Source organism: Engraulis encrasicolus, chromosome 14 (assembly GCF_034702125.1).
Source record: "Engraulis encrasicolus isolate BLACKSEA-1 chromosome 14, IST_EnEncr_1.0, whole genome shotgun sequence".
NCBI lineage: Eukaryota > Metazoa > Chordata > Actinopteri > Clupeiformes > Engraulidae > Engraulis > Engraulis encrasicolus.
In genome coordinates, this window is record NC_085870.1 from 51415161 (window position 1) to 51441618 (window position 26458).

Below are 26458 nucleotides of genomic sequence, written 5' to 3' on the forward strand. Positions count from 1 at the left end.
CAGTAGATAACAAGAATGATCTGCAAATCCAGATGCTGTAATAATGCTATAGGAAATGCTGTGGAATGTGCATGTTCTTAGAACATGTTGGCACCAACAGTGGTCTTTTGTGGGAATGAGTGATGCCTATTCAGTGTTACATTACAATCCATTACATTTTTAATTACAGTTATCGATCATAGCAGACAATTTTATCCAAAGCAGCTTACAAAATAGGACATAAACAGTATACATATAGTATAACAAAAAAATCCCAAAATGATCAGTTAGGACTTTCCATCGTGCCCTGCCATGCCAAGTTAGGTGGCTGAACCTATCGATACTTGATTGTCTGGCATGGTATTGTGTGATTGTCTTGGTGGTATTCCCCAGTGACAATACCGTTGGCAGCCTCCCCCACCATCCCAACATTGCATAACGCATGCAGTTATATAAATGCACTTAAATGCTCATTTACGTCGACCTTTGATATAATGCACTAAAATACCAGTTTCTTTTGTGCTTTCCATGCTTTCCATCCGTGTGTGTATGTGTGTGTGCTTGTCCGTGTGTGTGTGTGTGTGTGTGTGTATGTGTGTGTGCTTGTCCGTGTCTGCGTGCGTCTGCATGTGTGTGGGGGTGTGTTTGTGTCTGTGTCTGTGTCCGTGTCTGTGTCTGTGTGTGCGTGCGTGCGTGCATTGTTAGATCAGGTCAAGAATGTATGACGTGAAGACGTTGCTGAAGCCTGATCTATGAGAAAATCCTGAGGATCCCGCGTGTGCCCCAATGAAAAAAACCTGAAGAGCTCATGGTGGTTGCTAATAATAGCAGGGTTTTAGGAAGGGGTGGATACTGGGTATGGATGGGGGGGATGCGGTCTATTTTAGGAGCGGTCGTCCTAGGAGAGATGTCCCGTTCATATCCAAAGGGCATGGGAAGCCTGATTCAACAATTGGCTTCGCATATCCGCTCCTTCAAGATTCCGACCACACCCACGAAAAAAAAATAAAGCATGAAACCAACTTAAAATAAAGAAAACCAGTTAGTCAAACAAGCTTGCATCCGTTTGGAACTTTTTTACACCGTGGTTTGCCTTAAAAATGATATCTGTTACATGTTATTGTTAGTTAAGGGAATGTAAAAGGATGCTTGCCATAATTCAGTACTGTCAACTGTCAAGCTGTTTGAAATCAGCAGTTTTTATATAAAACTGATAGTTCAGGAAAGCATGTCTTTGAAAACTGGCTCTCGTTTCAGATAGATGTTTGATCAAGGATATTAGCGGGTGTTTTCATGTTTTCACACCTCTGAGTCACATCTTGATATGAATTACAATGAGTTTAATAGCAGCATAATACAATATTCCAAACTGCAACGCATTAGGAATTTGTCTATTCGACGTCACTGTAGATCTTCAATATAAATACAACATATTGACATCCCACATTACAGAGATATGGAGAAAAATTCTGTACAATAGAGCAAAACTAGACTTCATCACGACAAATAATGTATTGTCTTTTATGCCTATTGTGAGGAAAATCATTATCCAAAGGGCAAATTTGAAAAAGAAATCTGTCATTTTTTTTCCATCTGCGTTTCTGAATGACCTTCCGAGAGCTGAGTGTGCAGACCTTCTCAGGCACATGGCTGTGGGGTGAGGGGAGCAGAGCAGGGCAGAGGGCGGCCGGCACAGACCCAGTGTGGCAGAGCAGAGGGCACTGAATGACAGAGCAGGGGGCAGAGAGCGAACGCTTTTGGGCATTAGGGGCACGGCCGGCTGGGCACCTGCTGATGAAGGCAGTCAGAGCAGAGACACACGGTGGCAGAGATGGTGGGTGGTTGCGGTGGTTGTAGTGCTGGTGGTGATGGCAGCTGTTCCACTCTGACCTTATGTGCTCATACAGAGGAAGAGAGAGAGAGAGAGAGAGAGAGAAAGAAAGAAAGAGAGGGGGAGCTGTGCCGGGGTTGTGTAGGTATGTGCAACCATGCTCACTCAGAAAGACAGAAAGACACACACTCACACACAGACACTCCCTCACATCCATGCACAGACAGACAGACAGACAGACAGACAGACAGACAGACAGACAGACAGACAGACAGACAGACAGACACACACACACACACACACACACACACACACACACACACACACACACACACACACACACACACACACACACACACACACACACACACACACACACACACACACGCTTGCTCATCCCCTCACACAGACCCACACTCACTCACACAAACACATGCACACACGCACACCCAGTACAGTACTCGCTCACCCGTCTAACCGCCCGCCCGCCTGCCTGCCACGCCCACCTATCCGCCTGCCTGCCTGTCCGCCCGCCCCCATAATGGTTGTGGCTGCCTGTGGGCCCCTGCGGGGATTCTGAGGCCGGCTTTTCTGCCGGGCCAGTGGGCTTTCTCATGACAAATGCATTGTCTGTCCTGTCCTGTCCGCGTGGAAAAGTGCCGTCCGTGCTCTCTTACTAGCCCTGACGTGCTATTTTTAGCTTTTAGCAGCCAGCGGATACTGTACCGCAGTGCACCGCACCGCACCACGCCACGCCGCAACCGGTGCTGCTGGCCCTGATACGGGATGGTGGGCTAGATATTGACATGTTCTCTTCTCAAAGCTTTTAGAGTAAGTCTGAAAAGTTTTTTTGTAATGTGTGTGTTAGTAATTTACTGTATCTAAAAAAGTCTGTTTTTAAATGGATGGTGGTTAGGCTGTGTTTGGCCTAGTACTTGTTGGAACATTTTACATTTTATGCAGGATTTTCAACTGCTTTTTTGGTATATGAGCTGTTTGGAATGTGACAAGTTTCACTAAATTCTACTTTCTAGTTTGTCATTGACTCAATGTCAAAGACAGATGGCAAACATTTTTGGGCACTTTTAGGATGTTAAAGGTTTTTACTTATGTAGTTATATTGAAGGAACTGTCCTTTCTGTCTGTTTTAATTCCAGTCCCATAAAGTGCAGTAATAGATTTCCAAAGCCTGATCGCCTTGGGCATCACTTAGTCCTGGTCTAAAGCCCCTACTCGGCCTCTCCTAAGTGCCTACACACGTCTTGTGGATAGCCCTTGTAAAATCTCATTGATCTTGGGGCATTATATAGACGATATAAAAAAACACAGAAAATGCAGAAAACGTTTCACTGATACGGCATATATTGGCTACTAGGATAAGTAGACTAGAGTTTTTCTTTCCACAAAACAACAAATAAGAAATCTATTGTATGAGTTGTCGTATCGTATAGTATTGTATCTGACCCCGAGGTAGATTTCTGGCTAAGTAGTTAGTCTGAATGGTGAGTAGGAAATGGGCTGAAATGGTGCTGCAGCTCGTGCCCTGTGGAGCATGAATCTGTACATGAAAAGTGTGCAATCTATTGAATTATATAACTGTCATTAATGCTTGACGTGCACTAAAAGCCCCATTGTGAGAATATGCCATACCAGTTTTATTTATAGATCTGCTTCACAATTGGAACCAATTATCACCAGAGGGGTATTGTATTGTATGTTCAAAGAAGCTGTGGTGGCCCCTGTATACTGCCAGTGTCTCCACATGTTGTATACATTTCCGTTAAAAGATAGTTCTTCCTGGAAGTTCAAAGCAGCTGTTTTGGTCGCAAGGGCTGTTGTTCTCGAGTCCGGACTCAAGTCCATTTTTCTATGGAGTTGGACTTGTCTTGAACCCACTATTAGTGGGACTCAGATTTGTCTTAAACTTGGGCACTGGTCTTGCCAAATTAGGCTTTTGGACTTTTGGGCAGAGTTGTTTGTTTAGAACACTGGCCCTCATAGATTCTAAAGTCGACCTTGAAATCCAATAGCATACAAATTTGTCTTCACATGCATGGCATATAGGTTACCTTCAAACATTTACGTTATTGACATTCATCCTTGTCATTGTTTAACACTGACCGACATGTGACTCTGACTTGACTTGGACTGTTTTTGGTCTTGTTTCGGACTCTTTTGACTCAGACTTTTCTCGGACTTGATTAGTCTTGTCTTCGACTTGTCTTGGACTCTACAAAGGTGGACTTGACTACAGCCTTGGTGGTTGTTGTATACTGCCAGAGTCTCCACATTTTGTATACATTTCTGTTAAAAGTTCTTCCTGGCATTGTATGATGAAGGATTAATAATGTGATTTTATTTGTGATTTTTTAAAAATCATTATGTCAATAGGTAAAAATGTCACTTCTGAATGCTGACTGTAGATGAGATGTCCAGAGCATCAGCTAGTGGTTCTAGTTCTAGCTTCAAAGGTAAATTCCTATGACGCTGTACCGCACTGTCTCTGTCACATATTCTTGGTAAATACATGTATAATTTCAAATTGGCAACCGAATCATTTCTCTCTGAAATGGAGGCCAACTAGCAGTGTGTGTCGTGGAACATATTCTTGGTAAATATAATTTCAAAGTGGCAAGCGAATCATTTCTCTCTGAAATGGAGGCCAACTAGCAGTGTGTGTCGTGGAACATTTGGATGGAACAATCGGACTGGCCCTTTAGCTCAGCGGTATCGTGCTGTGCCTCCCATGCCCATACTAGAGTGTTGACTGGTAGGTGGCGAGTTCGAGCCCCTGAGTGGCGGAGGAACTCCGCAGGAACTGCGCAGGAACACCTCAGTTACATCTCCTCACCACAAGGAGCCACAGCAAGCATGGATGATGATCAAGTATTTAGTATGGCCGGCCTTGAAGCAGGAGATGGTTATGTATTTATGTATTTGGTTCCAGAGGTGATTATTTAAAAGTTAGTCAGTTTCCCCCCCCCACTGAGCTCCGGGTGTCTGCACCCGGTGGGAGATGTGACAGTGGAGAGTCTTGATGAGAAGGTCTTGAGTGAGTCAGCAACGTTTCTGCAGCTGGTTTGCTGAGAGGAGGACATGACGTGCCATCCAGCTCGAGGTGCCTGCTGTCCTGAAGCTCTACCTCTATTAACAGCAAGAAGACATTGGCAGAGCACTTTGTCTTGTCCTTGTCTATGGGATTGTATGTGAGTTGACACACTGTTCTAATCAGTAATACTGTAGCGTGTGTGTGTGTGCGTGCGTTCGTGTGTGTCATCAAATGAGAGGCAAATACTAGAATATAGAATTGAAGGTTAGGTGAGTGGATGTACTGCAAAGTGTTAAGAAATGCCATTCTTAAAGTTGAACCAGATAAATACTGTGCACTTATGCTGTATGTTTGAATTTGTGGAAGTTGGACGTTTTTTTTGTTTGATATGGTACATTCTCATGGGGGTAGGTGGCTGTTTTAGCTTCTAATAGGAGATGAAGAGGGCTGCTTTATTCCTCCTCCTCTTCCTCTCCTCTTCCTCCTCCTCCTTTTCCTTCCCCTCCTCTTCCCTCTCCTCTTCCTCCTCCCTCTCCTCCTTCTCCTCCTCCTCTTCCTCCTCTTCACTCTCTCCCTCTTCCTCATTCTCCTCCTCCTTCCCCTCCTCCTCTCTCTCCTCTTCCTCCTCCATTTCCTTCTCCTCCGCTCTCTCTTCCTCCTCCTCCACCTCTTCCTCCTCCATATTCTCTTCCTCCTCCTTTTCCTTGTCCTCTTACTCTCCTCGTCTTTTACCTCACCCTCCTCTTCTTACTACCCTCTGGTCTTCATCCACTTCCTTGTCTTCCTCCTATATCTCGCGCTACTCATCCACTCCCTCCTCCTCCTTCTTTTTTCTCCTCTCCATCCTTCATTATTTTCTGTCCTTCATCCTTCTCCCCTGCATCCTCTCCCTTCTCCTCTGCATCCTCTCCCTTCTCCTCTTCCTCTTTCACCTCTTCCACTCATCTGCTTCTCCTCCTCCTCCTCCTCGTCACACTCTAGGTATCTTTTCCATTCCTTCTTCCACCTACTCATCACCCTTCTTCACCCACCTCTCCCTTCTCCTCCTCCATGTCTTCCTCTACTCCATCTCTTCCTCTTCCTCCTCTGCATCCTCTGCCTTCCCCCTTCCTTTCTTTTCTCCTCCACTCCCTCCTCCACTCCCTCCTCCATCCTACGTCTGAGATGGGGAGGGGTGTGTGGTGTGGGCGATGGTCACCTGGGTGTGGTCCCTGGGGAAATCTATGACCGGTGGCCACTGATCAAACGAACACGTAAGGTCGCATAGAGTCCAATCAATATCTTCCCGCCTCTTTGACAGCTGAGCTTGTGCCCGGACCCTGCTTGCACGCACGCACGCACGCACGCACGCACGTACGCACGCACGCACGCACGCACGCACGCACGCACGCACGCACGCACGCACGCACGCACGCACGCACGCACGTACGCACGCACGCACGCACGCACGCACGTACGCACGCACGCACGCACGCACGCACACACACACACACACACACCATGCACTTATGACTTGCTTAATCACTCCTTTGCACCATTTGCAAGCTGGCTGCCGCATGGAGATTGCTTTGTGTTCTGCCCCTCTTTTCCTTCAGGTGACACAGTGGTCCAGCATTTTAAAATTGAAAAGTGCATGAGAGACATTATTGTGAAAATGGATGTTAGAAAAGGACACGTCATTAAAAAGTAGAGTTAAAGTCTGTATACCCCTCACCTCTACCCTGGATGCATTGTTTAAGGGAATTTACCATGGCTGAAATAACCCCATTAACTTCTATCCAGAAACTGTGTTTATTAATATTTTATACATTTGCAAATGCTGCACAGAAATGCTGTTATCATAACAGTACAATATAATGCAGTACACATAACACGTCACTTAAACTAACAGCACTTGTGGTCTCCCATCAGATAGAGCGATGGGGGTAACAGGCCTGTCACATGACTGGGTGCCTATTGTGTCCTGGTTGGCCTCCGCCGCCGCGGGCGTTCATGCATCACGCTGGATTCATCTGCGCTACTCTGCTGCTGCTACCGCTATTGCTAATGCACCCTGCACCAGGGAAGCCGACAGGGGTGGGGTGGTGGGCACAAAGGGGTCAGTTGCCCTGGGCCCAGGGGAGAGGAGGGGACCCAGAATTGGGTCCTCATTACATGGTGTGTACTGACGAAGGGGCCCCATCAGATGAATTTGTCCCGGGCCCAGTCAAGGCTGTCAGCGGTCCTGCCCTGCACTGTTGCTACTACTAACTGCCCTGGGCTGGGCTGGGCTGGGCTGAGCAGGGCAACTGCACGCCTGCTTAGTATGCCTGAAGCACAGTTAAACTCAATGGGCCGGCGAAGCCACATTGTGCGTGTGTGTGTGTGTGTGTTTGTGTGTGTGCGTGTGTGATTATTGTCAATGTCTTATTTATACATTTACGTGTAGTTTAACTGCACATTGGAGACTGGTCAAACGCAATTTCAAATTTCTGTGCTAACCCTGTTACACAGATTTCTGACACTTGACTTGAGTTGAAGCCAGCGCAAGCCAGCGCCCCCCATCCACGTCATCTACTACCACTGCCACTCACACTATTTCTGACCTTACTGTGAAAAGCTGTGATGGAAGGAAGGCCATCAGAATTATGCCCTGTTTTGGGGGGAGTGTTTTTTAATGTTAACAATAGTTGAATATCAGAAAAACAGTTTTATTTTACATTCAGTATATGTACTCTTCAAATTAGGGTGCATCATTTCCCTTTTCTTAAAAAAATAGTATTTTTTGTAAACCTGAATGACCTTCAATGTAGGTTTTGGTCGATACAGTTTGAGAAAAAAAATCGTCTATTTGCTGTGCCCTGTTTTTGTAGAGGCGAGTTGAGTGCGATGTTCAGCTGGAATGATGGAAAATCACAGCTAGCACTTTCTTACACACCCAGCAGTGGAAAATGCTTGCCAGTGGAAAGAACCACGGAGAATAAATGACTTGATAATGCTAATGCTAGACTCAAACAACAAGTTAGAGCCCATTAGAGTGGCCTAGCGAGATGCTATCTACAGCGATAGCCATGTAGCCACCTCAACCTGACCGCAGGAGGTAGGAAGGAGGGGTGCAGAGCAGAGTGAGCAGGGTCGAAAAAAAGAGTCTCGCCTCTTTAAAAGTCAAGAATGTACAAGTAGTATCCCCGAGCAAAGGTGACTCGGTTCAATTGCACTGTATAGTTCGTTCAGTGTTTTATAATAAATTACGTAACGCTGAATGAGAAGAATCCGAATTGGAGGTAAATTGCAGCATACTCCCAGCTGACATATAGCTTCACAGCCAGTGTTGACCAGACAGCTTGCAAAGGAGCGCTGGTTCTCAGAATATTTTTTTCTGTCCACATTTGCACTAGTTTATAAGCACTTGTACTTCCTTGTAGACCTTTTCCCATAGAAATCCCACTAAAAAGAACACGTAAGAGGTATTTGTGTCAGGACTGAAACTATCAAGATTTAAATAGACACTGTTTACACTAAAGTAGCTTAATTTCTCTCAAACAGTCCCAAATAGTTGAGCAGCAATTTTGAATGTATTTTTGTTGTCATTCTCAGGGTCATCACATCATGAGCTAAATGGGCATTTGATGATCCAGCTTCAGCAATAACTGCTCAACACCAGGTAAGGCCTTTTTGTGAAAAGTCTATTTACAGTTCACAACGAGATGCTGCAGAAAATCTTCCCCCATCACTTTTGGTTTTGGTTGAATGCGTCCATTCCCTAGAAAAATATATGAGTCTTTATCCCTCTGGAGAAGAGCCCAGTTTTTTATGGTTGGCCGACTCCCTGCTGGTATTGGACCTATTGCTTACCCAATCCTCTATCAATACACTTTTCTGCTGAGGAGGACACAAATGGCGCCTGTACGGGGCGTTCTGTCATTTGTTTATTGTTGTTTTCTTTCCCCAGTGCTGTCGCGTTATTGAAATCCTTGACTGGACATTCATTCAGGGTGTAAAGGCACTGGTTGCAAGAGTGTAAAACAAGGATGGTTTCACTTTTGTCACCCACAAAGAGTTAGAGGTGTAGACATAGAACCACATAATTCAGTTTCTGCCTTCATCAAACACAGACAGATCAGTACACACCAGGAGTGCCCAGCTAGAAATCATAAAATGGGTGGCCCCAGGTGGGACCAGTCCAAAGCACATTGGTCATTTTTATTACTCAAACATTACAATAGAACTTTCATAGCTCTCTGATTGGGTGGGACTTATTGACAAGTGAGTAAGCTCAGGGCCCACCCTTGGTTATGCCTATGCGGTTTAACATGCAGATACAAGGAATATGAAAATATTTAGTTGTCATGTGCATATGAAAAAAATGATAGCATCCAGTGAGAGATGTCTACCGTCTGAACTGTAACGTAGGTGTGTGTGAGTGAGTGAGAGTGAGGTGGCTGCACCATGTCACATGTGGCATTAGATGTTTTCCAAATCAAATCTATCATTCAAACCGTGTTTAAGCAAAGGTGTCTTCGATAGTCCCCCTACTGTAAAACATACAGTTGGTCATGTGGTGTGATTTTGGAAGTGTGATTTTTGGAAGTTGTAAAGAAATACCCTATCGTACACTACTTCTGAGATTTGGGATGCCAGGTTCATTCTCCAACTTGCATTTGTCCTTCAGCACAACACCAAACACAACTACAAACGTATTTGACCTCACTGCTACAGTAATGTAGTTTGGAAGGCAGCCGGATATTTGAAGTTAATCTTTAATCTAGATTGATGAAGCGGAGTACTGTAATTCACAGTCGAATGACGCAGGTGATGAAAGAAGAAACAGCTTTGGTGTAGTGTTCATTTTTCAAATGTTTGCGAGTCTTCTTGAGTAGTTTATGAATCCGCAAATCGGATAGAAGCCGTTTGCTCTGCGGTTTTACCGGAGCATAACTTGGTGTGTCATTCAGGAGCCGATTTGCATTATTAAATTACGTGCAGCCATTTGCAGCGTGACAGCTTTATGCCTCCAGACCTCTCATGCCGTTATATCACGGGGAGGTGATGGAGCCTACACAACTCTCAAGCAGTGGAACGTTAACATCGCGTTAGAAGATGGAATTATACGGTGTACACTATGTGTGCGTAGAGAACACTTGTACACAGGTGTGATCGAGACTGTGAATACAGCAGGCCAAGAAGAGGTGGTCATGCTATGGGATGCCCTTGTCTGCTGAATATTTTATTGACGATGTACGTCATAAACCATGAAAGGCCGCGGGTTATGCTGGTTTTAGCACAGCCAGCATCTACAAGGCAACTTCATGCGTGACCCGATGAGTAGTGCATTGTTGTTGCATAGGATTCAGCCTACCACAATCAAGTGATTGAAGTATTAGACGGAGAAGATGGATCGTAATGAGGCCACTGCATGAGGATGCTGCATTATTAATACCAATGCACATTTCAAGTGTGTTTTTTCCTCAAGATAACAGCAGTGTGCTACTCTGTGTGGTTTGCATGTGAATCACAGTGCATGTCATTAGAATGCTTTTGAAGTTTTCATGTTTTAATGATTATGGTGTGTGAGAATCACACTCTTGAACTGACTTTTAGAGCTTAGTCGATGTCTACGATAGTTCTTCATGTAGGCCTACAAAACTGCAGTTTACAGTCCCACCCACAAACAGCCTCTATCAGCTGCTTTCAGAAAAGATTACTGGGTTGCAGCACAAACCCTGTTATACTGTAGGTTTTTTATTACCAGAATGGTAATACTGTAACCAAGTCATAATGTATTGCCAAAACTCCGTACCATGCCTTAGTTGTGTAGTAGTATTATAGTGATGGTTTTTTAGTATTATAGTGATGCACTGCACTTTAGGCTGCCACTGAATTCCAATTTGGACATCTGTTTGTCTCAGATGGATGGGAAGCAAAACTGAAGGTGCTGGATGAACATAAGCAAATGAAAACCAACACAGCATTTTATATAGTAATCCTAGCTTCATCTGAACTTCAACATTTGGGCACAGTACTGAATGAAGTTTGGCTGGCTGAGCGGTGAGGGCCCAGCTCCACAGTGTTCCCCAGCCGTTTCCATGGTTGATGAGTTAAACATAGAGGCTAAACGTTGCTGTGTGAACTATGTGTCTTGATATGACTTGTGATCAAAGTGACCAATGCAATGGACTTAAGCTGCACTTTTATTAAAAGCAAACGACAAACGTTATTTCTGCTACAGTGGTCTTGAATGGTAGTGAGAACCAGAAGGTTAAAGTCGTCTTTAAGATCCTCTTGGGGTGCATTGACTGCACAGGCAGCAATTTACTAAATATACAGACATATAATGAATTTTTAAAGCATAGAGGGCAGAAGGGAGTGCTGGGCACAGGCAATGTTGAGTAGGACGGTTACGGGGGCCTTTAAAGTGCCCTTTGTAGAATGGTGGCCAGAGCAGATATTGCAACTATGATGCACATTCAAACTGTGCTGTCTACAGCCAAATTTGACCTTTTCATGAATATTTCCTAAATAGTGAGCTAATACAGTATGTGCTAGTATGACCAGACTACAGTACAGTAAGTTTTGCAGTTAAAAATGTCTATTTCTGGAAATTCAAAATTGGCGGACAATGGAGAAGATCCACCTTTTCATGTATGAAAAGTGTGATTTTCCCAGTCATGATGAATGCTTAGAATCTGATGGTGGTGGTATTTGTTAAAAAGAATAGTAGCACTAATTCTGAAAGTGCTAAAATATTACACAGTGCACCTTTAATGTTTTTGCCGTATTTTGCAACATAAAAAGGCCAGTGCTTGTTCTTCTTTTTTCCTTCTGAAAACAACCATTGCTGAATTTCTTTATTTCTGCACTTATTGCACTTGCAAGTACTGTGTCATCATAGCAGAGGTTGGAGGAACAATTCACACTGTGAAGAACCTTTCACATTTCATAATCGTCCACCAGTTTTGGAACCATACAGACATGTATTTTTTTACAATGTTAAAAGAACCTTAAAATACTGAAGAAAGTAATATAATGTGTAATCTTGGCGCACATCTCTGTTCATGCAACATGGTTAGTAGCTATAGAACTCGAGGAAGTGTATGTCATTATTTTTTTCCATCTCTGTGGCCCACAGTAATTTTGCTCACGGTAAGATTTATGCAAGTTGTATGTCATTTCTTCTCGACAGTGCAGCTAAACGTTTAGCAGTGACCTTTCTTGATGTGTTCATTGCCAAGGATGGAAAATGTGTTCACTGAAATTGGGCATTGTGCTGTAGGGAACTAAATAGCTTTAATAACTTTTGTTATGTTTTGTTATGTAACTTTCGAAATGGTTGGTTCTATCAGCCATACAATTATCTCCTGCTTTGTTTATTTGCTTACAGCAGGGGGTTCCCAACCCTTTCAACTTGGGGCCCACTTGAAATTTTCACAAGTGTTCAGGCCCACCTCTGACCCAATTAACAATACAACTCAAATTAATAGTCAACAGCAACAAACATACACACATTATTTTGATTTTTGATTCCGCGAATTTCGACATGCAGTTGTAATGCTCACTTTTCTTCTTCAACCTTTTCCGAGATCCTGGTCATTGTAATGGGGGCATGTGTTTGTTTACATTTCAATAAACATCTTGATTTACTCCCATTAACATCCAAAAGGTTATGCAACATCAGCAGACAACTAGCAAACAGCGATACCTTTTGAGATAATATTTTGAGTAGGCCTATGTTAAGAAAGTTTTAATGTAAACTAAATCTGCTCCCAATAGAATAGCTCAGATCTCGGAAAGGGCTGTCGAAAAATGCAGCATCACCGGGTATTGACAAGTCAAGGGTAGTGTGAGCAATACAACAGCATATTGAAATTGGCCGAAGTTATCCTTTAAGTCCAAAAGGGGGCCCCCGCTGAAGATGTTTGGGAACCATTGGTCTAGCCCAAGGCATACAAGGACGTTTCCATGGGGCAGGATGCTTCTGGGATGAGCCATTATCCACAGCAACTGACGAGATGAATTAGCGGATTTTGTGCCAAAGGCTATCAAAGAAAGAACATTGTAGTGTAGTGTTTCAAATGTAGCTAAATATTTATAAAGCTGAACTCATTTTTATGATTCAGAAATTGCTTATTTTGGCAGATGATGTAGGCCTACACGTTTTGGGTAAAGTATTTTACATTATTATAATAATTAAGTTTTCTCAACTGATCATTTGAATTGGTTTAGTTAGAAAAGTTCTAAATCAGTCCATTGCAACAATCCTTCTGCAGTTGGTTCTGCCACTAGTTAAATGATGGCTGAAACAAGCCCTAAAAAAATCCAGTTTTAATACCATTAAGTCTCTCTCTCTCTCTCTCTCTCTCTCTCTCTCTCTCTCTCTCTCTCTCTCTCTCTCTCTCTCTCTCTCTCTCTCTCTCTCTCTCTCTGTTTTAAGTCCTTGTAGAATGAAAAGTTCATGTGGAGGAGTGTATTAAGTAGGTCAGAGCCAGTGGGCTGGATTCTGGTCCTGGAAACAAGCCTCTCAGTATCTCTATACCAACACCGTAACAGAGTGCATACAATATCTGCATGTGTTGCGAGAAAAATACATCAACATGAAATTATATTATAAAGGATTCTCTGGACAATGTAGCCTAAATATCTCCATCCTCAAAATTTGCTATCTGTCTTGCTGCTGTTCTGTTCCATGCCACCTGTCATATAAAGGTGATGATGACGTGTCAAATCAAAAGGCTCAGTAACGTTCTAATGGAATTTTAAGTATGGAATAGCGGCCTTCGAGGTGTCCTGATATCAAGGGAAAATGGACTGGCGAAGCGAACGCTCCGCCTCGTCCGTTATTTCCCTTGATATCAGGACACCTCGTCGGCCACTATTCCATACTTAAATCAGCATTAGAAAAACAATAATCAGTTTTTATATTTAATATAATACATATTATAAAGGTATTTTATCCAGTGGCAGCATAATCCACTATTATATTGTGGTCAAATACAGAGATATGGCACAATATTTTTAAAAGGTGAATTCCGCTTTATCATTATGGTCTTGGTCAGACCAAGTCTGGAAAAGGGATTTGAAAGTCTATGATAGCCAGGAAAAGTAGTCCCTCCAAAAGAAAGCCTCTGACGATCACCCTGATACTGCAGCCTGATTGTGCAGATGGGCCCACCAGCGGGCCTGTTCACACTTTGCTGGAAAGGCTCAACTACATCATAACAAGATTGCTTTGACATTACAGAGTGCCTTAACCCTTGTATGGTGTTCAGGTCATTTTGACCCGTGTTCAGTTTTTTTTCTTGAGAAAAATAGTATCAATTTTTATATTTTTCACACTGAGATTCAATGGCTTGTTTTATCAATTCTTCTCCCCCAATGATACTCTATGGAAATGAACACTACATCAGGAACTTGTGAAGGTTGTACAAAACTGAATGGGACCGCGAGATCAGTACAGTACAGTATACAGTATATGGACAATTTCGCCGCCATTTTTGTCAGCGGAAGTTCCACGGCACCCTATGGCAATGCAGTAACTTTTTTCTATCTACGGGTCTTGGCTGGTACAGTCAAACAACCAATCACAGGTCTCCTAGCTCAATCACCTGGCTGGTGCATGAGAGACAGACAAAAACACAATATGAGACATAACAGGATGAAATGGATCAAAACAAGCAGAAAATATGTGCCCTATGTACAGTGCCTAGTACCCTTACATTTTCAATGCATCTTAAATTCACATCCCCTGTACATTTATGTCCTTTTGACAGAATGGCATCCACAGTTCATTTCCGCCTCTCTGATGCCCCCTCTGCAGTGTTGTCCACGGCACGGGGGATTGAAGGACCTTGATTACTTTCCTAATCCTGATTTTAAAAAAAGTTGGTCAGCAGTTTACATTCTTAGGGTCTTGGAGTCCTGTGCTGTGCTTGCGGCCGGATGCCTGTGTAATGTATAGATGGATCCTATGGCTGAATCCGTTTTTCAAGAGGAGGCTTAAGAGGTTTTTATAGAATGTGTTACCCCACACACACATAGTTCAGTTGTGAAGAATATGTCGAAAGAGTTTAGTTGTGAACTGTCTGAACATTTTTTGTAGCTCTCATGTTGCTTTCAACTCTTGATTTTTGTCTAGAAGTTGACTTTCGTCTGTCCTTGCTGAAACATTTTTTATTTCAACCGAAAATGAAGTAGGCACCATTTTCTGAGATTTTCTAGTGCCATCACTTTCCCATCATTTGTTAAATTAACTTCTTTTCAAGTAATTTCAAAGGCACCGTGGCTTAGAAGCCCATCTGTCAGACGTTCTAAAAGAGAATGCTGTGAGGCTGATGAGATGGCATTTTATGTTTAAGCATGAGCTAACCCATTATCAGTCCTGTTAAATGCGTCCTCACCTTTAATCTGTAAACAAGCACCTGCAATCTGTAAAAGCATGAGAAAACGTTTTCCAGACATATATCATATCAATCATTTACGTAGATAACACATTACGAAGGAATTTGAAATGGTGATGCTGTGTATTTACTGTAGCAGTGTAAAGCACAATGTGGTACACTGTGTATGAAATTCACCTCAGAAATAAAGTTTCCTTTCCCTGCCTACAAACACAGTTATGAGCAGACCCAGCCAAGATGTTTTGTGAGCTGTGCTGTGCAGTGACTGTAGTGATCATCATTCACAGTGCCGGATCTGGTTTGTTGCCTAGCAACAGGAAGTTCTGAGGCCACGGCACCTTCTTACCAGCGGAATGTGTCAAACAGATATACATAGACCGAATGGAAGGCCTTAATATCCCTTCAGATATGGTCACTATTATACGTTTGTTGTTACCAGAATGGCAATGACCAAGCTGTAATGTATTACTAAAAGCTTTTTGAAATGTCCTAGTGATGAAGGTTTTAGCACATGGCAAGGTTGTCCACGGTCAGAAAAGCCTTGTATGTGGCTAGGGTTGCCAACCTTCCTTTGAAATACGTAATACGAAATACAACGATTTCTGGGGGAGGACCCCCAGACCCCTGTGTGAATTAGGTGTTCCTTATTTTCCCCCCAGAGACTTGGCAGACCTATGTGATGCAGATTATTGTGTGATTCCACATTGTCATGGCACACAGTGGCATCCCTTTCTATTCTACCTGGTTTCAAGGAGCATGCTAATGTGTTAGCTGTGTCTGTGATGAACACTGCATTATGACTTTTGAGTAACTGGTTTGGACAGCTTACTCAGGCTTTACTTGAAATGGAGTTCAGCCATCCTGTGTGTTGAGTATCAACTACCTAGATATTTTGTCTGTAGTGAGAACTGGAGAAAAGTCACTCCACCTCAGGGCTTTGAATCCAAGTCTCTGGGGTACCAAATGCCATCTACTCCAATGCCAGAGACCACAGGCTCTCTGCTATGGTAGTCAGACTGTTGTACAAAGGCAAAGTGCAGTAACTACATATTTTGTCAGAGTTGAAAATGGACTTCTTAACACCTCTTTTATGTTGTGACAAAGCTTTATGGTCCAAATGTGTCCCGTTTCAGAGATATCGCTATATCAAATTTGTAGTAAGGTAACACCAGTAGCTTTGAAGGCCCTTTTCTCAATTCCAATGTTGGTGTAGTTACCGTGCTTTGCCTTTGTAGGGCAGCGGAGTAGAGCAGAGCACACCTACCCCAGTGATGGGCCTCCATTCCAGCGTGATGTACAGTGGGTGACACGACACCCGGTGCCTAGGAGACGGCTCCAGGGCACGGTCATCACAATTAGCTGGACGCTAAAGTGTCCTGATTACCCAGTGGAAGGCATCCATCATTGGGGGCGCCAGAATAGGGGGGCAGCAGCAGGGGCAGGGTGGGTATGCAGGAGCAAGAACAGGGGTGTGGGCGCAGGAGGAGGTGTGTGTGTGTGTGTGTGTGTGTGTGTGTGTGTGTGTGTGTGTGTGTGTGTGTGTGTGTGTGTGTGTGTGTGTGTGTGTGTGTGTGTGTGTGTGTGTGTGTGTGTGTGTGTGCATGTGTGTGTGTGTGCATGTGTGTGTGTGTAAGTGCATGTGTGTGAGTGCATGTGTGTGTGTGTGTGTGTGTATAAGTGCATGTGTGTGTGTGTGGTGCAGAAGGACATTTTAAGATTGCTCCAGTACGTAGAGTATATTGCTGTGCTAATGGCCTGCCATGCGGCATGAGGAATCGGTGGTGTGCAGGATTAGCAGGAGGACACGTGAGCCTCTGCAGGTGGGTGGCACATGGGCAGGCCCAGAGCCGTAGATAGAACACAGTTACATTATTTTTTTTATCTCTGGTGACATGGTGTTACACTAGCCTCGGAGGTTCCAGCTAAACCCATCTCTGCCATACGTTTGTGTTAGCATGACTTGGTTATGTGTAGCACTTCTACAAATTTGGCTGGGCTGCTTTTGCCCTGACCCAAGTTTCCATTTTAGATCAAGGAATTACTGAATGGGACCATGAGATCGGCCATATTTTACTATATGGTCACTTCGCTGTCAATTGTGTCGCCGGAAGTTATGTGGGACCCTATGGCAATGCAGTATATCTTTCTGTGGTCTTTGGTGGTGGCTTGCATGAAATGCGTGCTACCGCCATCTACGGCGGAAAGCGAACTCCATTTATTCTCAATCGTAGGCCTCTGAAGGTCTCCTTAGGCCGTTGGTATGCTTGCTGTAGGATTCGTGTACACGGCCACGATTCACGCATGAGCGTGTGAACTTGAGTAGTTCATGTCAATAGTGCGTGCGTTAGATACTCCAGCCAAACGCGTGTGTTAGGTGCGACATCTTCAAACACGCTGGGGGCGATCGTAAGAAAGGCTGCAGAGTTCCACGCGAGTGCTTCTGGAGAAAACGACGATGGCGGCAACTTTTCAAGAGCGTCTCATTGAGCTTGTCCGAAATTCGATTTAATTTTAAGTTGTGTGATGCAGCTTAAAACATGCATAGAATGTCTGCAACGTTACAGAAATTCAGTTTTCTTATGCCAATTAGGTTTTGCAATACGTATTATGAAAAAATGTGTTTTGTATACAGTACGTGTTTCGCTATTCATTGTTTCCAAGTTATCAAGCCCAACTGGGAAACTCCAACTCCCTCCCATTGTCATTGTGACACAGCACTCCACAGCACACAGTGCTCACTGGTCACAACGAAATTGTATGTATTTCCCGTGCAACTGTTATCGACTCTTTAAAGCATCGGCTGACTTGTGAAGGGTGACCAATGAACTTGAAATGATTAGCCAGTCTCCCTTTCAAAGTCTTTGTGTGATTAAGTGGCCTATTGACACCAAAGGCAAGACTAGAGAGGGTCGCTGGTGTTTAGGAGTCCTCAGGACTACACGTGTCGCCCCAGAGAGCTGCCACATTGTGCTCATTCCGGGCTCCATGTGGCGAATGCAGCCGGACACTGTAAATAGAGGTGTATATTACTGCACAAGTCACCCGCGCTATATTTGTCTCTGCCGAGCGCGGCAGTGTCATTATGCTGCTTAAGTTTGACACGGCTGGGGATCCTCCTGCATCACCAGGGGAATACAATAGCAGTGTTGCACACACACTCTGACAGCAGACAAGCTGCACTCCCAACAGCACACTCTGTGGTTTGGCTCTGTTTTTTGTCTGTTTTTTTGTTATTATTCTTTTGCATTCTTCTTCTTCCTTTCTTTCTTTCTTTCTTTCTTTCTTTCTTTCTTTCTTTCTTTCTTTCTTTCTTTCTTTCTTTCTTTCTTTCTCTCTCTCTCTCTCTCTCTCTCTCTCTCTCTCTCTCTCTCTCTCTCTCTCTCTCTCTCTCTCTCCCTCTCTCTCCCTATAAAGCTGAACTCATTTTTATGATTCAGAAATTGCTTATTTTGGCAGATGATGTAGGCCTACACCTTTTGGGTAAAGTATTTTACATTATTATAATAATTAAGTTTTCTCAACTGATCATTTGAATTGGTTTAGTTAGAAACGTTCTAAATCAGTCCATTGCAACAATCCTTCTGCAGTTGGTTCTGCCACTAGTTAAATGATGGCTGAAACAAGCCCTAAAAAAATCCAGTTTTAATACCATTAAGTCTCTCTCTCTCTCTCTCTCTCTCTCTCTCTCTCTCTCTCTCTCTCTCTCTCTCTCTCTCTCTCCTACCTATCTTTTTTATTTGTTTAGCTGGAGAAAAAACCTGTTTTCAATACAATAGGGCAATAAAAGCAATGTCTGCAGACAGTGAATTAGTTTTACAAGTTAATTGAACAGGGCTAGATTTGAATTATCAAACTTATTAAATTTAGTTGTATTGCTCAGAAGTCCTGTTGTTAGTGAAGTTATTAGGAAAAAGTAATTCTTTCAACTGTTGGATTTTGTGAAGGTAACAGAAGAAATATCAAGCAAATAGTCATAACCTCTCTTGAAAATGATCAAATGGTGAGGGAAACTTACTTTCCTCATTATTTGAAATATGAGGGGATGGGAATGTTTGCCCTGTCATGCATTGACAGCACACATGACACACATTTTTTTTTTGGTGACAGAAGAATAAGATGGAACTTTAATTTAAAACGAGCTGTGGGAGGTTTTGTCACCATTTAATGAACATACTGTATAGTTGGGGATTTGTATTAGGCCTACTGAATGACTAAGTCACTTATTCATCCCTCCCGTCATTACTGAACTCTCAAACTCATAAAATGGAATTTGCTGCTATATTCAAATGCTAATTACCTTTTTTGCCCGCTAATCATGGAGATACAGTTATTAGTCTGAAGAAGACGGCAGAGAAAGAGTGTGAGGTCTCTGGCAGGGACGACAGACACTTCAATGTGTTTGACACTAAGGGCTGCCATGGCGACCAGTCCTCCAGGTCACCTCTAGAAGAAGACTATGAACACACAAAGTGGGAACACACTCACATACAAAGGAATGTAATATAGCCATATACACATGTAAAATATAGATACTATCCAAGAAATATGTAATAACCAAAACTAAGCAACTTTTCTCATGAAGCAGAGAGTTGTTGGAGATGTCTGGCAGGCTTCTGTGGCAGACAGTGCAGTTGTGACACTCTTGGCTGTCATGGCGACTGTGTGTCTGTGCTGTAGAACTGCCTGTCACTCCAGAGATGAGCTGAGTTGAGTTCTGGTCTGGCTGACACTTCCCACTGCGGTGAGAGGTGGCACAATGGAGTCAATATTCAACCTCATCATTCAATGCCGCCCCCTCGCACACTTTCTGCTACTTTAAATTGCTTCCATTTGCTCTCCTTTTCTTGCCCTTCAACATCCATAGGCCTACTCCATCCTTTCTCACCCATTCCCAAATGACTGATGAAAGTGTAAAATAATAAAACTTTCCTTCAATGGCAAACGTGTAAAATACTTAGTAGCGACTTTGTGTGTCCTCATGCCATGTATTCTTGGGGTCATTTCACCATTTTGATGGTCTACTTTAATTTGTGTACATAGTGTACAAATGATACGATCGTAGAAAGGAACTTAACTCTTGTTAATATGCTGGATGGGTGTGTGCACTGAAAATAGTCTTCATGCCAGAACACAAACATTGTGTTCAGTCGATAGTAATAATCAGAAGTAATCAGAAGATCTAAAACTCAGTCTTTTAAGTTCAGTTGCCCATTTGGTTTTTGTAAATAGCAATGTTAAAAAATTGCCTTCTCTGCACCTCTCCATGGTTGTCTTGTGAGAGACAATTCCACTTCCGAACTGTAAGGCAACTGAAGACGAAAGTTACTTAGTGTAGCTACTGCGGGGTTAGCAGACATAAAAATACAGCCCACCCTGTGGCAGTCCCTTGTGTCTTTGCTCTTATCCTACATATGGAGAACAGAAATATTCCTCTGTGTGGCGCGGTCTACTTGGCTATCTATTTTTTCATTACACTGATAGCACTCCTGCCATTGCTTCCGACAAAAATACACACCAGCGAATATCTGACCAAAAAAGCAAAATGCCTGGCATTTAGTATTTAGAGCATTATCGTTTTTTAGTTTGGTGTGTACTTCTGCATGGTGTGTACTTTGTGTACGTGTGAGTGTGTGTGCTTTTGTGTGCGCGTGCGTGCGTGCGTGTTCCCATCTTCTGTTTACATATGGGACTGAGGAGAAAAAAAAACAAATACGGTGCACCATTTCAGATAAAATCTGTGGCTTCACGGTGGCTAGTCACGCAGGTCCCCATACATACAAACACACATTTTATTGCATTCAGTACACCCTGCGAGACCACAACCACACAAGACTTTTACCACACAATGTTGACTCTATGCAAGCCTCTTCTTCAAAACGCATCATATTTGTCCCTGACTTTTCTTTTCTGTGTCAGCGCATTTTTCTTTCTTTGCTTTGTTGACTTATTTCATTTTGTGGAATACCTACAGTACCTGCATCGGTGAACATCCCTGTTTTATTCACACTGCAGAAAAGTCATACTCCTGTATTTTCTTGTTTGCATTGGGCATGAATAAATTGAAACTTTGTCTTATCAGTTAATTTGATACTGCAGTGCATTAACCTTCAGTGTTTACTTTGTTGTGAGACTGCACTGCAAATAAATTACTTGGACATTCACTTTTCACAAACAAATCTTAGAAATATACTGTAGAATTAAAAGCTTCATACACAGAAGGGATAAAACACACTACTTTACATGGCAATAGGGACACTAGATTGTTCTAGAATGATCTCAACGGCAGCTCTACAGCCCACTAGGCCATAGGGGCGTTGAAAAGGAGATTTTTTTTTTTTGCATTTTTAGCATTTTAATATTTTATTTTTTAATGCTAAGGAGGGCCTTGACAGGCTTGTGATGAGGTCAAGGGGTCATTTGTTCAGAAAAGGTTGAGAACCTTTTTGTCCCTCCTCTCATTCCCAAGATTCAGATAATATATAAATATATTTTAATGTCCATGCCAATAGTACACTACGTACCTCTATCAACACTAAGTCTCTATGAGCACAAATAAATAGAGACCACCATTTCAGCTACAGACGGCTGTGGATGCTTTTGAAGCGTCTTTGGAAGTTGCCCTTGGATGCTGAAATCCCCCTGGGTGGCCAGTCAAGGTCATACTGCAGGGCATCATGGGAATTCAAGGTCAGACTTTGACCTTGAGAATTCTGATTCCCAAGTTTGCAAAATAAAATAGCAATGACTAACTTCTCAGTGATGAGGCTATACTAAAGCTCAAAGCATGTGAGTTTGAATCATTAACCGTTTGTTGGCGCAGCCATTTCACTTTACTTTGTAAATATGCTCCTGGATGAAAACATGACACGCTCACATCAGTTGTTGTAAACCGGAAAGAGAATGGGTTTATTTCGTTCACACATTTTATAGGTTACGGCACGTAGTGCGCAGTGACGTAGGTCGACATGAGATCACACACCTTAACACCCCCCACTTGATCTCAAGCCCTTTCAGATAGGCCTAATGAATTAAAAAAAAAAAAAAAAAAAACATAAAATATAAAACAGCAACAAAAAATAGCAGAAAATAGCCAAAATAAATCAGTAAACAAAAACTAATATACAAACATATTATTGGCCTATTCCTTTTCCTTATGAATGAAATTCATACCTTCAGCCACCAAACATAAATTTCACAAATGTTTTCATTTTGAACGGTGTCATTGGCTTAGTCATGGCGTCTGCCACCATACTCACAGTGGAAGCTTCACGGACAAAATGGTACCGGATGTCAATATGTTTACATCTTTGGCGACAAACCGGGTCCTTTGACAAGGCGATTGTTCCCTGATTATCCTCAAATATTTTCACTGGTGCATATTGACCATCTTTCTCAATTCCATTCATCAATTGTATAAGATACAAACTCTCTTGCGTGGTCGCAGCCAACGCCATGTATTCTGCTTCGCAAGTAGACAAAGCAACTGTAGCCTGCTTTTTAGATTTCCATGAAATCAGTGGACCTTCATCAGTTAGGCTAAAGCAATAGCCTGTTGTGCTTCTCCTATCATTCAAATCTGCAGCCCAATCAGAATCACTATATGCTACAAGTTTCAGGCTTGTCTCACTTTTCTTGTAACATAATTCACGATCCAGTGTACCTTTCAGGTACCTCATCACATGTTTTGCGGTCAACCAATGTTGTTCATTTGGTTCAGACAAATGTTGTGACAGCTTACTCACAACCCAGCTTAAATCAGGTCTTGTACATGTCATTATCTAAATCAGACTGCCTACAACTTCACGGTATGTTTTGGCATCAACAGGATCAGCATCACTGTCATGTTCAATTTTCTGTTCACAAGGGGTTGACCTTGGTTTACACTGTGACATCCCAAATCGCTCGAGTACCTTTGATATGTACCTTGTCTGATTCATTTTCACCATTCCATCTTTCTGTTTGAAATCAATTCCTAAGAAATGTCTCAATTTTCCTAGATCCTTCATGTTAAACTTCATAGCAAGTGTTTTCTTCACATCATTCAGTAATTCATCATTACTGGCGGCAATAAGTAAATCATCTACCCAAATGACCAGTATTGCTCTCTCTTTTCCAGCTTGTTTGGTATACACACAGTGGTCGGCAGGATTTTGCACAAATTCATTTTTAGTCAAGTAATCACTAAGCATTTTGTTCCAGTTCCTACCGGATTGTTTCAAACCATATAGTGACTTGTTAAGTTTACAGACCAATTTTTCACTTGTGTCAGATTTCACTTCAAATCCCTCTGGTTGTTCCATGTACACGTCACAATCTATAGGCGCATGCAGGTATGCGGTCTTGACATCCATCTGATGCAATTCAAGATCATATTGTGCGGCCATTTGCATCAGGATCCTAACTGACGTTAAGTTGGCGGTAGGAGAAAATGTTTCCTTGTAGTCTATACCCATCACCTGATTGTAACCCTTGGCTACATACCTGGCCTTATAGGTTTCTGACTGATCTGCATTAGACTTAATGGCATAAACCCATCTGCCCCCCACTTCATGTTTACCCTCTGGTAGGGTGGTCAGGGTGAATGTATCATTTTCCTTTAATGACTCAATTTCCTCCTGCATGGCTTTAACCCAAACCTCAGCCTTTGGTGAACTCATAGCCTCCTTGAATGTTTGTGGCACATCACACATCCTGTAACAAAAATCAACACTGATTGACACCTGATCATTTGACTGAGTATCCGTGACGTACTCTGAGAGATACTGTGGTGCTCTCCTATCTCTCCTAGGGTAACGTGTCTCAGCCTCTTCTATTTGGATCTCTTCAGGAGTATTTACACTATCAGAAGTTCCCTGGGAATCTTCTGAACTCTCTCCCTCCTGCCTAGTCGCATCATCCGCACTGGCCATGGGTGACGCGTATCTTCTCTGAGTAAAATCATTCGTCTCTGTGTCTGTCTGGGTTTCTTTCTCTATGCCACTCTTTGTAATGAACTTCACCAATCGATGTTTGAAAACTTTCCGTGTGTTGGGATAGTAGACTAGATATGAGGGGCTATTCTTGTCATAACCTACAAACACTCCCTTTTCACATCTCGAGTCTAATTTCTTCTTGTCATGTTTGTATGCATAGCACACCGATCCAAATAGTCTCATCCGAGATAAATTTGGTTTCTTCCCTGTAAGCAAGTAATATGGGGTTTGTTTTGTCCTGTTGCTAAAGCACCTGTTGCGTATTACTGCAGCAGTCATCACGGCATATGTCCAGAGCTCTTTGGGCAAGTTGCTCTCAATCAACATGCATCTCGCCATATCAAAAAGTGTACGCCAATTCCTCTCTGCCGTGCCATTTTGATGTGGCGAGTACGGTGCAGAGGTTTCGTGTCTAATGCAATTTTTTGACAGCAAAGATTGGAAATCCTGTCCTGTGTATTCCGTGCCATTATCCGATCGAATGCACTTCACTCTCCCATATGGGGATATATCTGCAAGAAACCGCTCTGTGGCCTTTTTGGTGTCACTCTTAGCTTTCAGGAAATACACAAGCACTGAATAGTCGTCTGTAAAAGCTAAAGCATATTTGAATCCATCTTTTGCTACTGGGTCAACTGGACCAGCTAAATCTGTGTGAATTAGCTCAAGTGGTGCTTTTGCACGGCTATCAGGTTCTCTGTTCCTGCTTTGCACAAATTTACCCTTTGTGCAGGTTTCACAGCTCAATTTGGACTTATCAAATTTCCCCTTTATCTGCATTCCCTCTACCACATCTTGCAACTTGGAACCATCGTCATAATTGCAGTGACCTAGAATTTCGTGCCAAGTCTGAATGTCATAACAACCATTGCAAAAATCACCATCATTGCCTTCATTGCTCACAGTGTCCAAGTAGTACAGTCTGTTGTGTTCAACTATGTCGAACTCAGTACCACTCTGATGAACGAGTTCATCATGACCCTGCTGAAACTTGATTGAAGCTCCGTTGGCTGTTGCCGCTTTCACCGAGAAGATATCTTGGGGGTAGGTCGGGATGAACAGCGCGTCTCTCAGCGTGGCTTTCACCGTTTCCCCCTCTCGACTCACCAGGCTCACCTCCGCGTCGCCCCTCTTCAGTGCCACGCCGTTGGCTCTGGTGCCGTCCGCCAATTCAATGAAGTGCTTCTCGGGTTGGAATGTGGGGTCGAATTTCCTGAACTTTCTGATGTCTGTGATAATGTGCGACGTTGCTCCGGTGTCGACCATCAGCCCTCCATGTCTCAATCCGCCTGCCTGGCGGTGGCTCGCTTGGAATAAGTATGCGTGCTCCTCACTTCGTTCGTCAGTCACCTGTTTCACGTCGTCTTTTCATCTGCGACGGCACTGCGATTCTTTATGCGACGCACTTCTGCAATGCCGGCACCATTGCTTCTCCTGTGGGTCTTTTGGACACGCTCTGGACATGTGTCCCTTCACCCCGCAGTTGTAGCAGACAATGTCGGCCCCTCTGGCGATCTCTCTCCCTCGTGCTGCAGCACTCGCCTTCATCACGTTGTCATCCGAGCTTGCACGATACTTCTCTGTGTCTTCGAAGCTCCTCAGTTTGGTTTTAAAGTCAGCAAAAGTCACATGTTCGTCACCTTGTGTAATGTGGATCGTAAACGGCTTGTAAGACTCGGGTAGTCCTTTTAGTATCATGGCAATCAACAGTCCGTCACTCAATCTTTCCTCAGCATTTCGAAGTGCTGTTATCGCCGTTTCTGCCCTAATGATGTAGTCCGTAACACTTTCATCTGCACTTTTCTGCAGGGACGTTAGCTCGGTGTACAGGCTAATCACTCTTGGCTTGCCCTTACCCGCGTAGTAGTCTCTCAGTATTGCCAGAGCCTTTCTTCCATTGTCCGTAGCATCTCTCATCACAAGCGAGAGGCTTTTGTCGTCCAAGAACTGTATCATTTCTGCATATACCTCTTCATTTTTCTTTATGTCGTCTTCGATGTTGCCCTCGTCTTCTTCGTCGTCCGAGGCGGGCTCGTTCAAGATGGTGTCCTTTAGCCCAAGCAAACGCAGGTGACCGAGAAACTTGGTCTCCCAAAGTTCGTAATTGCGTTCATCTCCGTTGAAGCATAATCTACTCCATCTACTCCCTACATCATGATGCCTGGGCCCATAACCTGTTGGCGCAGCCATTTCACTTTACTTTGTAAATATGCTCCTGGATGAAAACATGACACGCTCACATCAGTTGTTGTAA

General features: G+C 43.2%; 1 protein-coding gene across 1 annotated transcript in view; it reads left to right on the plus strand.

The window, feature by feature from the left end:
* Positions 1-26458, plus strand: part of atp2b2 (ATPase plasma membrane Ca2+ transporting 2) — a 197863-nt gene that overhangs the window by 26918 nt on the left and 144487 nt on the right. The window contains exon 2 of the mRNA XM_063216071.1: positions 8436-8502. The gene's annotated coding sequence lies outside the window, so the exon portion shown is untranslated. The remainder of the gene's footprint in view (positions 1-8435; positions 8503-26458) is intronic.